This window comes from Hippocampus guttulatus, chromosome 6 (genome assembly GCF_054856545.1).
Source record: "Hippocampus guttulatus isolate MCC_2025c chromosome 6, RoL_Hgut_1.0, whole genome shotgun sequence".
NCBI classification, from domain to species: Eukaryota; Metazoa; Chordata; class Actinopteri; order Syngnathiformes; family Syngnathidae; genus Hippocampus; species Hippocampus guttulatus.
Window position 1 is genome coordinate 5,495,169 of NC_141266.1, and position 11,450 is coordinate 5,506,618.

General features: G+C 40.0%; 1 long non-coding RNA gene across 1 annotated transcript; it reads right to left on the bottom strand.

The window, feature by feature from the left end:
* Nucleotides 1-202: 202 nt before the first annotated feature.
* Nucleotides 203-1,829, bottom strand: LOC147203362 (uncharacterized). The gene is made up of 3 exons (XR_015101218.1): nucleotides 1,556-1,829; nucleotides 1,287-1,446; nucleotides 203-1,208 (listed from the first exon to the last, which is right to left on the bottom strand). It is a non-coding gene; the product is annotated as an uncharacterized LOC147203362 (long non-coding RNA).
* Between the last annotated feature and the right edge of the window lie 9,621 nt (nucleotides 1,830-11,450).

The window sequence follows — 11,450 nt, forward strand, 5'->3', positions numbered from 1 at the left end:
GTTGCTGTATTGTATATTTAATATGTTCAATAAACAATAAAAACAAAACAAAAACAAACAAACAAAAATTTATTCACCTTACTATTTTTACCTACTATTTCCTTTTAATCCTTTCAGGGACCGTGATTACTACAGTGGACAGCTTATCATGTTATCAGGTTACAGGGTGCATGAAAGGGTTAAACCAGTGATTAAAAAAAAAAAGATTTCAATCACTTTATTTTGCATGAATCATTTTAAATGCATGAAGTTCTGTTGGAGCTTTTTAAAAACAATATCGGTCAATGTCTTCTTAACATTTTTCAACTTCTGACTTTGGGGGAACAGTTTTGACAAGACCCAGAAACTGCATGACTGCGCCCCATAGAAAGACATAAAAGCATACTTGGATGACTTTGATTTGGAAGAAATTCAGTTCATCATCCCCTTCAAAGACCGTTGGAATGAACTAGAATAGAACCGGCCCCCCTTGTTCAATATATGTCAACCGTGACCTCACAGATGTTCTTTTGAAAGAATAAACAAAAAATACCGGCAGACAAACTTCCGAAATCTTGTAGAAAGAGTAGAAGCTGCAAAGAGGTGATAGATTTCACATTTGGTCCAGTTTCCGTCAAGGTGCAATGACCACACCCCATTGAACACACACACAAAAGTGTGCAACAACGATATTCGTTGTTTTGTGAGAGAATGGGAAGAAAAGGTTGGGGTTTTTTTCCTTCCCAGGAGGCTGTTCAGTGAGCATTGACCCCTCGTTCAACCACAAGCGCAAAAGCGCAACACCTCAATTTAGATTCCCCGCGCTCTGATCAATGCGTCTTTATGTTGCACTGCCCTTTACAGTATTGTACTACCAAGCTTTTTATTACATTAATGCCTTCCCAGTGATGTCATCCTGAGGTCATCCTCAGATACAGGGGCTGTCAAGTGGCGTTTTGATTGGCAGAGACCTCATTGAGGCTCGGCCAATTGCGTTCCGGTGCGGCAGCCGGTTGTCATGTGGAGCAGCCAGGCAGGGAAGGGTCTTCCTTAGCACCTCAAAGTGAGCAACAGAATCGATAACGACGCCACAAGGCGTGTACCCTTGGCCAGTCCGGGGTGAGCAAGACAGCAGTGCTCACACTCACTCAACAGCTCCACTGCTACAGCTCACGGCCGATAAATGAGAGTGAGAGAGCGGGAGGGAAGGGGGTCGAGCTGGTGGGGATCTGAGGAGAGAAGACAGAGCAGTCAAACATTTCAGGGCCCTCCATTCCAGAGTAATGAAGCATAGCAAGAGAATATACCTCCGCAACATTTGATAAAGATGGGCTGACACACAAGTCCAAATAGGTTCCTCTGTACGCCAGCACGTGTCTATCCATCAATGCTCAGCTTCACAGGGGGGGGCGGGGGGGGGGGGGGGAGGAAGGCAAGGCGAGGCCAATGAAGGGGAAGGGTGCAAATCTAAAGTAAAAAGAAAACAAATTGATTGACAGTGAGGAAGTGGATGGGGTGGCCGGCGGGATAGAAAGATAGAGATGGAGTGAGAGGGAACAGAGTGAAGTGAGTGTACCTTGGCAGCTGGGTCCGGGTCCTATCAAGGCCGATTGGTTGGCGAATGAGGCTCAGGAGGCCCGTGTCCTTGTAGCAACCCGTTTGTTTTCCAGCCGCTCCCTCACTCCGCTCCTGCAGTGAACGACAATAAAGAAGCGAATGAGTAAACGTTGCACATTTTACGTTCTCATCATCCCTGCGCTCTGTCTCTCCATCTGTTACTCCCTCACCAGCACCGTAAAAAGAAACGGTGTCGGGGAAAAAAAAAAAAGAGATATCTGCGTGTGCCTGCAGCCACCCTCCTATTGGTCGTGTTTGTCATAAACTGGATGAAGAATTTTCAAGCGCGTATGTTCAAGACAAGACACTTTTTTCCTCTTCATGCTGTAGAACTGAAGCCAATCATCCTATTAATGAAACTACCGCCGCCTCAGTGCAGTCCTGTTTATGAAAGTGAACAGTAGTATTGTCATCTAGTTGAAGAGATAATATTTATGATCATGCTCATCATCGATTTTGTATGTAAACAAATGTTTCAGGTTCGTGTGCTCTGTTGCCATCGCATAACACCACCACCAAGCTGTCTGTTTAACTACCGGTAATAAAGTGAAAACAATGATGCTGGATGGCCACCATTACCCACGTCGGCGCCAACATTTACCATATTGGCCCGAATATAAGACGGCCCTGATTATAAGACAGCCCCCTCTTTTTCAAGATTCAAGTTTGAAAAAAAAGTTTTTGAACACCAAATTAATTTTTATCCAGAAAATAATTACAGTACATCCGAAACAAATGATTATAACAATATATTTGAGGGAAAAAGCATGTTATTTTGCCACATTCAAGTCTTAATATCTGAACATTTAAATATGTAAACTAAAATGCAATCGCATTCGTAAATGAATGGCTTCTGGTTTTTGAAATGCAAATTACATCATAACTTCTCCTCAGCTGCCGGTTAACCTGGCCGATTTTCGGCCCACTTTTCTCCAGATTGTCACTACGTTTCTCCATTTTCTGTTACCTCTTCTATTATTTTCTTCTCTTTTCCTTCTTACCGCTATTTTTTATTTTTCTTCTTCGTGCTACCGCTATTTTTATTTTTCTTCTTCGTGCTACCGCTATTTTTATTTTTATTTTTCGTGGCAGGGGTTCACTTTGGCCTGGGGAGTCAAGTTCAGCATTCGCTTCATTGATATCTGGCGATATCTAGCGTTGTTAATGGGTAAAATGTCTAGACCCCGAATGTAAGACGACCCCACTTTTTCAGTCTTATTTCAATGCAAAAAACACCGTCTTATACTCGGGCCAATACGGTATTTGTCTTGCTTCAAGCAAAATCACAGTCTTTAGCAAAAGAGCTAAAGAGTAGAGAGAAATCGAGAGAAGCAACACAACAAATAAGCCTTCGTCCATAAAACAACAAGGCTGTGAGTCATCCCCAGGAGGTTGCGTGCCGGCTGGGCCTATAGTGCCTGCTGGCCGACCAGGTACGCCACTTTCCTCTCAAGTCGTGGCTTGATTAATGAAATCTTAACGGCAGGCCAGACACAAATATTCATCACCGGGCTGCCCCTATTGTAATGCATGTGGAGAAGTAGGAGCGTGACAGAGGAGAGGGGAGACGAGAGGCGGCCCAAAGACAAAACACAACACGGGGCACAGGGATTATTACCAGGCCTACGGAAACAGCGCTTTTTGTTCCCCTCCAACAAAATGGAGGCATGTGATTTATGGACAGCCAGCATCTGTTTGGAGCTAAGGGAGACACAGATTCATGTCTGCTATTATGGGCTGTCCATGTTACCAGGGTGAAAATTTGAAAAGGGTCGGGGGGGGGGGGGGGGCACAGTCGTAAAGAGCAAGACCTTTTGGGAAACTACACTGTGTCAATCCCATGTCGTGCTGTGAATCGGTGAAACTGTGGAGTGTGGGTGAATGGGGTATTACATTGTATATCACAAACAGATGTAGGCCTACAAGGCACCCGGGGGTGTACTGTTGGAGACAGTGCTGTGTATACGCGCGTGTGTGTGTGTGACTGGAAATGAGACCTGCACATATTAAAGTTTTAATCCTCAACCGATAATGCGCTATCAGGCAGACTCCATTGTATCGTCACTTCTCGCAATAAATAAAACTCTGCGCTTGAGACTGATAAGATCATTTTGATTTATGACCCACATAAATCCATGCAAGAGTTCCAGAATTTTTCTGAGCTTGTTTTGAGGGGGGAAAAGCGGGACAAAGAGACACATTACAGAGATGGCGAATGAAATCGGCAAGCAGCGGAAGTGAGACAAAGTGCAGACGACAGTGAGGGAGATTGTGTGTCGCTGTGTGCAGTGTAGCATTGACTCCTGCATGCTCTCAGTGATAAATAGTGTCAGGTTAGGCTGCTCAGTGGCAGGTCTCACACTGTCAATGCTATGGCGGTGAGGATCGCAAGGCCCTGAAATGTTTTAACACCCATCACTGATCCCTGTCAAGCTGCACACACGAACGCACATGGCATTAGGCACCACAACTGGATTGTATTGCGGCATGTGTGTAGATGCACATGTGTGCGTTTGGGAATATGGCCGTGCATCCCCAGCAATGTGCCCTTCCATTCTTTTTGTACAAAGCAGAATCTCGCCGTATGCTGTCAGCCTGAAAAAAAGAAGGGAAAAAAATGCAACATCTGCACCTTTAGCACCGAATTATACCAACGTTTCATTGTGTTTCCTTTTTCTTTTGTTTTTTGAAAGCAAGCAGAAACAAAAAGGAAAGAGGCCCTCACGGCATCATTGTTCACATTGTTGTTCTTTGCCTCAAAACAGTGTTGCACGCTTAGGAACACAATGGCATTCACATAAAAATGAGCCACTTCGCTCTCCCACTAAATTAGCACTGCGGAGGAGAGGAATGATTTCCAAATTTGCAATTCATGTTTTTTTTTTTTGCTCTTTACCAAGCCTATAAAACCAGCTACTTCTGCTAAAACAGAAAGATGTGAGGACAATCTTGAATCATCATTGTACCTACATTCAGTGTACTGTGTAAGACATTGATATGTGTAATAAAGTAATAAAATAAAATCCACTATTTATCAAATTAAATACGATGAAATTTTATGACCTGGTTGACTTTAAAATCGCCCAATTAATGTACAAAGCACACAATAACCTGCTCTGCCAAAACATTCAGAAGTTTTTCGAAATTCGAGAAAGCAGCTATGATTTAAGAGGTACCAACTTATTCAAAAAACTCAAAACAAGAACAAACATCAAGCAAAGAAGTGTATCTATCAAAGGTGTTAATCTGTGGAATAATCTCGAAACGGACCTGAAAATGAGTAAATCGCTTGCTGAGTTCAAAAACAAATTCAAAAAAATAGTACAAACAACCTACATCAATCAGAGTTAAAATGATGAATTCAAAACATTAAATATAATGATAAATCAGAACTAAGTTGATAAATAGAGAAAGGTATATAAATATCCATTATGAATACAAGAGAAAATTGACACAAGAGTGTCAGGGTGTGGAAGTATATAATCCCGATACAAACCAAAAGTTGTAAAAATATCACGGTTAAGGGTAAAGTATGAGCCTTAATGGAGACTTCTTTCTGCTTACTTTTTTCTTTTCTGATTGATATAAAAATGATTTATTAGATACAATCACATAACGGGGTAGGACTAGATAAGTTTTTTTACTTCTTCCTACTCCCTTGAACATAATAACTGTGTTGAATGAAGATTGATTTCTTTCTTTTTACTTTTTTTATCTACCTTATTTTCTGTCAAATTATTACTGTATATATGTTTTATGTTCAATAAACAAACAAACAAAGGATAAAATAAAGGATAAACTGTCGTCGTTATCTGATCAAAAAAATGCTGGCATGCAGCACAGAGCAAGATTTGAGAGGAATATATATATCAAATGAACACAGGGAATTGTGGCGAGTACACTACCTCAGCGACTGTATGTGCAGAAACATGATGCAAGATTAAGCCCTTGTTATTCTGAGCCGGTCAGTCCCTGATTCAACCGGCTTAATTTCGAAAATCATAGCAGCACATGCATCAAATCAAAAGTCTGAGGTCTATAATAATAAGAATAAAGATTATGATGATGATGAAAAAAATATGATTATATTATTGTTTCAATGTATTTGTTATATTAATTGTTAGGCAACAGACCAATTTTATATTATATTTAATTTTTATATCAATTGGGTTAATATGGCCGTTTAAAATGGAAATTTATTTAGTCATTTTTAGCCACATTTGTTGCTATTTTTTTACATATGTATGTGATCCTTATATAACCAACTACCTTTTCATATGCCATTTTTTAAACGTTTTGTTTGGCCGTCGTTTGATAGTGAGAGCGAATTGAATCAATTGAATTGAATCACTTCAGTGAAATATTCAAGTCCACAAAATGACCCAAATTCATCACCACTCATCTGAGTGGGTTTTAGCATTCCAAAAAAGTGTGCCTTAATACAATAGCAGTCAACAGATGCAGTTAATATGAATTAATTATTCCCCTCTTTCATGTAAACGTTTGAAATCTGACTGAGGACTAAGATGCAAACGGAGAATAGAAAGGAAACGGACTGCTGTAGGTGATATTGGATATTGGTCGGCGTGAATTATTTTTGTTTTTTTCGAATAATTCTTACCTGTACTCTCATCATATGTTTAAAAACAACCTGACAGTATGAACCTGGAGAAGAGTGACATGAAAGTTTAATAATAATAACACAATGTTAAATGTTTTTCCGTTTTATTTTTATTTATTTATTTTTTACATACAAACAACAGTCTTGTCAACATTTTCCTTATTCAGAGAAAAAGAAAAACACAGAAAATCCTGCAATATACATGCCAGGCCTCTCGCTGGTGATGTCATATACACAAAACAATTTTTCCACCCAGGCTGGTTGACATTTGCAATTTCTATCCCAATGTTATTTCATTGTTTTTAAATCAATAATGTATTCACTGGTGGAATTACATGTTCACATTACATTTACAATAGCCACCATACACTTCAAATCGTCTGGATTCAGATTCATATAGATTTTATATGAATCTGAATTATATATATACAGGTATATATATATATATATATATATGTATATATATATATATATATATATATATATATATATATATATATATATATATATATATATATATACACACACACACACACACACACACGCACGCACACACACACCGTATTTTCCGCACTAAAAAGCGCACTGGATTATTAGGCGCACCATCAATTAATGGCCTATTTTGTAATTTTTTTTCATATATTGCACACACTGGAATATAAGGTGCAATCTACAATGCATTCACTAGATGAAACTACAGACCTTCATTTGACTCGAGAGGCGTTCATGACCGCCTCCAAAAATGTAAATTAACGATTACTTCAATGAAACTACAAAAATTGAATGCATTAAAACAGAAAATCACAAAATAAATTTTATAGCCACCCCCCCTAGAATTTATTTTGGCATTTCCTTGACCGTAGCTGCAACAGAACGATCAGATGTCAGTAAATTGTAGGAGACTGGACTGTCTCAGAAGTGTTTGTTATTTATTCCTTTGTTCTGTACTGTATTCACAAACGAGGAAATCACAAAATAATTTCTGTAGGGGGGGCGATATAAGTTATTTTGTGATTTCCTCCTTTGATTTTCTGTTTTGATGCTTTATTTTCAATTTTCGTAGTTTCAATGACGGAATCGTTAATTTACGTTTTTCCGAGGCGGTCATGAACGCCTCTCGAGTTGAAGGAAGAAGAGAAGGCACGGAGACTGACAGACGTAACTGTATTTGTTGAGACTGTGAAAAACATTCATAAAGTGTGTGTTTTAAAAAATAACACCACAGCTCTCCTTTTTTTCGGAGCTAGAACAAAAATTTAATAAAGCGGCGACACAGTTCACTGAACCAACAGCAAGTTATAACATTGTAAGCATGTCTCCAGGAAGGAGCCACCTTGGGGTCGACGTATTTCCGCAGAAAGAAAATGGAAGACGTTTTGGTGCGCCTTATCTTGCGGAAAATATGGTGTGTGTGTGTGTGTGTGAATATACATATATACTGCATATATATATATATATATATACATATATATATATATATATATATATATATATATATATATATATATATATATATATATATATATATAAAGCTGTATTGTATTGTATTGTATTGTATTCCCTTTAGCGTAGCTCCATAACGCAACCGCAGCCACTATTCAAGCTTCTATTCTATGCGCCTTATAATGCAGTGCACCCTATATATGTAAACAGTTTTAAAATAAGCCATTCATTGAAGGTGCGCCTTATTCTCCAAAGCATAGTGCATCTCAATGTGCATCTCATAATGCACAAAATGCGGTGAATTCAAAACATTTTTTCAACGTGTTTTTTTTTTCAGAATCCTCTGGTTTTCTCCCACATTCCAAAAATATGCACAGTAGTTTAAACGAAGACTCTACGAAATTGTACATAGGTGTGAATGTGAGTATTAGTGGTTGTTTGACTATTTGTGTCCTCCAATTGGCCGTCCAGCAGTTCAGGGTGTAACCATGCCTCCCTCGGCCAACAAACAACTTGGAAAGCTACAGCACACCCACAGCCCTTGTGACTATAAGTGGCACAGAGAATAGATGGGTGGCGGAATATTATCTTCAAGTTTGTGCTTGCTCCATGGCTGGTGTGTATTTGTGAGTTTTATTCATTCTTTCTTGTCAGCCCCTATTGTCATGGCTTTACTTTGTTGACAAAAACAAAACAATTTGGAATTCATGTCTTCCTTGAAGATGTGGACAACATGATTTCAAGCATTTGCTACAGCGCTGTATTTGTGTTCCCTGTGGTTGAAAAGCTAATCGAATCAGGGTGGAGCTCACATGGTCCATGTTAACTGAACCACCAAACAGCATTGGTTTATCTATTTTCACTTAAGTTTCTGCTAGATTGAGTTTGAGCTTTTCTCATGGCCAGTCCCTCCACTACAGTCGTGGAAATCGGTTCAACATCTGATGCATAATTCGGCCTAACAATCAAACAGCGACGAATAGAAAGCAAACGACGCGAGGGTGATTTTTACACATGTTGCTAAAGAATAATTTTGCCTGGGTGCCTTTACTCTCCTGTTTGAAAAACATATGTGTTGGGGCTGGTTGTTTGGATTGGAGAGGGGTGGGGGGGGGGGGGGCTACTTGTGCCATGACTGAGAATGAAGTGCTCTCTTGAGCCAGACAAAATCAATGTGTCACTCTAGCAAATTTCCTCCTTGCCGGTTTTCCTCTGTCCAGCTATTTGTTTTTAATGCTGGCATAGACGTATCGGTTGGGGAAGGTCGGTGTGCCAAACAGTATAAACTACACCTCCTGACAAACATTCCAAATTGAACTTTCATTCATTTTTGGGGTGGCAGCCTCAACTTCCCAGGGCTTTGTTATGAAGAGTTAGTGCTGCGAATTCCACCATTCCTCAAATGTAGTCCACACCTTTTTGAATGTGCACACATCTATCTATGCCTTTCTAAGCTTACATTTATCACCGTGAGCTTTGTATTTGAGTGATCCCTTCGATGAATGACCCAGACCAGTACATGCGCAGCATTTAGAATAGAAAGATTTTTTTTTCGTCCTTTGGGAAATTAACAGTCCCTGACTCAGAACCCAGTATCCCACGTAAATCATATATAATCCCACATTTACCACTGTACACTGAGCCCTTATTATGGACACAAGTGGTTTTACTCATGCGGGTCAGTCAGTTGCTGCAAGTTTAACGGAACATACATGTTGTTTAAGATCATGTTTTAGAACAGCAAAATGCTTATTACTTAATATAGAACAAGAATGCACTTGAATGTATATTTGCCACTCTTCCTACTATAATGTCGTTGTGACTGGCACACGACAAATTATTGAAATGTCAAGGCTTGCTATTAAATGTTTCGAAAGGGCAGGTTATGAGCTATACCTTTGAAATAGCTCCAGTTTAAAGCGCTGCCGAAAGAGGGAGGCCATTGCACAAAGCACAAACTCTTTTTGATAACATAAAAAGAAAATCCCTTGTGAGCAATCATCTTTGTGTGTTTGGCCAGATTCGGTTTCACACGGTATTCGGCTCCTCCCCCTCTGCTCTCTCTGCATCGACCCCGGGTGATTTCCATGAGAATCAGCGTGGTGATTAATCACAGTGTTCCTCCACTCCCAGATGTCATTCAGGACCTTTTAAAGACATCGGTGCTCTGTGATGTTTATGGGAGAGGAGAGATATGAGCTTGGCAGCCCAGCCCGAAGACCCTCGTGCGAGCTCTCTTGGGGACACTCATACAGTCAGTCAACGTACTACTGTCCTGGATCACCCTGAAAACAGTCGCGCCCCCGTCCTCTCGGGACTGGGCCAATCAAAGCTGGATCTGACTGACAGCCGCACTTAAGATTGATGACGTCTGTAAAATATTTTCAAGACGAGGTCCACACACATCCTCGCTGGCGTTCTGGACTTTTCATTGTCTAACCTCCTGCTGTGATTCTAAGCTTTTAAAAATCATTTAGGCTACGTACTAAGCATGCAGTAGTCCTCACACAACTCCAAGTTGCAACCCCTTGGGATATTAGATGCCATGATCCAAAATATCAGTTAAAAAGAGGATCTTGTTACTTGGAATACATCGCAGCTTGTCACAAGTAGTCTACAAAAAGGGACTGTGAGCAGCACGGTGGCCACTTTGGGTGGGCACTTGCCATATCTTTGAGGAATTAACGTGATCAGGATACATGTTAAATCGACACTTTTCAATCACAGAGAAGACCCGAAGTTCCATTCCACATTAACAATTGGCCTGGTTTGTTCATGTAGAATGTTGTTTCCTCCCAGAAAATAATGAAAATGGAATTCATCAAATCGAAGGTCAAATTTACAGACATGTGTCATAAATATTATTGAACAACATACAGACAATCTAATAAAAAGAAGTCAACCACTGTCATAAATTGTTTAAAAAAATTGTATTCTGGTCATACTCGTATTCGTGAGAATTTTGGATTAAGAGATGACTGCAAGTGCCTGGGAAGTGAGCTGTGAATATTTTCTTCTTTCACAATAGATGTTCCGCTGTAGAATAGTCTGGCCTTTTTCCAAAATAGCTCCACAATATAGAAGATAACTATTTTTCTTCTGTGAAGATTGTGTTTAATTCAGTTAATCATCCTGACATGCTTTTGGAATTTAAAAGAAAACCTTGGCACAGTATCCAATTATTCATTATGTAGGCATGATCACACCAAGTGATTAATGTACGAGGTGTGTTAGAAAGGTTCTCGGACTGGTGTCATCAAAGATATATTTCAAATCTATCCAAGTTTTCCCTTTTTAAGTAAACCGTCTGCGGTTTATAACAATGATGTCATCTCTCTGCCGCCATGAACCCTTTTTTGTGGGCGACAATTTAACGAATGTAGGATTGGCTGTTAAACGTTTTTTGGGGCATTTTGCCAAATTTTGAAAGAGAACCAGACGGATCAAACAAGCACAAACACACCGTGTGGCGTTAAAAGGTTGATAACCCAGAGCTCTAACTGGTCGCCGCTAATGTAAGCGAAAGCACAGGTTTCCAGTGACATCGGAGTAAAGGTGGTGGGTGGAGGGGTAAGTGCCATTTCAAGAGTTTAGTGAAGTCAGAGACGTGTTAATAAACAGTTATTGCCATCCTGGGTGGAGAGGATCATGAAGGATGGAAAGAAATGAGAGGGCCGACGGGGGCTTGGGGTGGCGCAGAAGATGTTGCCGAATGTGGTGCGTTGCGATGTGGGGGAAGGGGTCGGGATCATGGTAGTCAAACTGCTGTTTCCTCCTGGTTAGAAGAAAG